Genomic DNA, 1,569 nt, shown 5'->3' on the forward strand with positions numbered 1-1,569 from the left:
TTGCCAGGAGTGATCCCTGAGCCCAGAGCACTGCTGGGTGTGGCTCCAACCCCCACTCACTGCCAAAAGAACCACAGTACCACTTTCCAATTGTTGAAGAGGAACAACAGTTCCTTAATGCCTCAGCGCTCTAATTTTTGACTGTCTCCTAAATGTCTCCATTATTTTACCTGTTTGTGTGTTAGTGATTCCGGTAGGATCTAGCCGGGACCACCTGGTTTGGTTTTGTCGTCTCTTTAAGTTGCAGGCTTCCTTCACCCCAACCCTCAGCATCTCCCTTTCTCTCCATCCCTAACTGCAATTCCTTTGTTGAATACATCGAATCCCGTGTATGTGTGTGCATGCATGTTGTGTGCCTATGTGCGCATGTGTGTGTCTGCACGTTTGTATGTGTGCGACCATGTCTCTGTGTATGTGTGTGCACGTGTGTGTGCACACATGTGCTTGTGTGTACACGTGTGCATGTGTGTGTGTGCCGGGGACTGAGCTCTGAGTCTCACACACACCAGGAGCCGCCACCCTCAGTCCTGGACAGCTTCTGGCGATGCCGTGGTGCTGTCTGACATCCCTGCTCTGTTCTGGCCCCGGGAAGGCCACCAGCCCTGCGAGTCACGTCCGGCCTGGGGTCTGCAATCATGAATCCAGCCTGGCTGGATGTGGCCATGACACTGCTTTCCGTGCTGTCCTGGCCGGCGGAGTCCGTGGCCACCTACAGTGCACGAGAACCTGAACTGCGTCCTTTGCAGAGAAGGCATGCTGGCCCTGGACCGGAAGCTGCTGAGCTTTGCTTGGGGACCTCAGTGTTTTACGGCCTCGATGGGGGGCTGTGGCCTCTGCCAGGGAGCCCAGACCTTTACTGGCCTGCATCTTTTCTGCCGGGTGAGCATTTCTGGGCTCTGAGCATTGATCCTTCCTGCGCCCAGTGGCTGCCGAGTGAGCGTCTCTCCTCTGGCTGCTGTAACAACCCCCGCGTTGGGAAATGGGGCCGCGGGAGGGACTGGGCCTCGCGCTCCTTAATTGGTCCCCTGGCCTTCTGGCGGGGAACTCGGCGTCCCTGAGACTGCGTCCAGTGTCCACGCCTCCTCGTTCACTGCGCTGCTGCTGAAGGTCAACTTGGGCTCACGGCCTCCCTGCAGGCCGGCTGCTTCGGCTGCGCGTGGGGCCTCTGCTGGGGGGGGTGGGACCCGCCACCTGAGGCCTTGTGACAGATGATGCTGGGCAGGGCACAAGCCCTCTGGGTTTGTTTTGCTTCTGGATCAAGAGTTCTTGACAGGAGTGTCCCGGGGCTCTAGCTTGGTCCTGAAGGTCCCTGCTGTGCTGGTGGGGACATCCCCCGGGTGTGACATGGTGTGTGGACCCGCTCCTTTCCGGCCCCGTGTCCCTCCTTGCACTGCCCCTGTGGAGGGCAGAGCTGGGTGGCGGGTCCTGATCGAGGTCCTTCTCATGCCACCTCCTCCCTGCTGGCGCCCCCCCCCCCCCCCCGGCCAAGTTCAGCTCTGGGCCCGGGCTCTGCTCTCACCGTTGGGTGATCCTCAGCCCCGCTCCTGAAAGCTGGGTGCCCTCTGCAGG

Source organism: Sorex fumeus, unplaced genomic scaffold, assembly GCF_029834395.1.
Source record: "Sorex fumeus unplaced genomic scaffold, SorFum_2.1 ptg000072l, whole genome shotgun sequence".
In the NCBI taxonomy this organism is placed as follows: Eukaryota; Metazoa; Chordata; class Mammalia; order Eulipotyphla; family Soricidae; genus Sorex; species Sorex fumeus.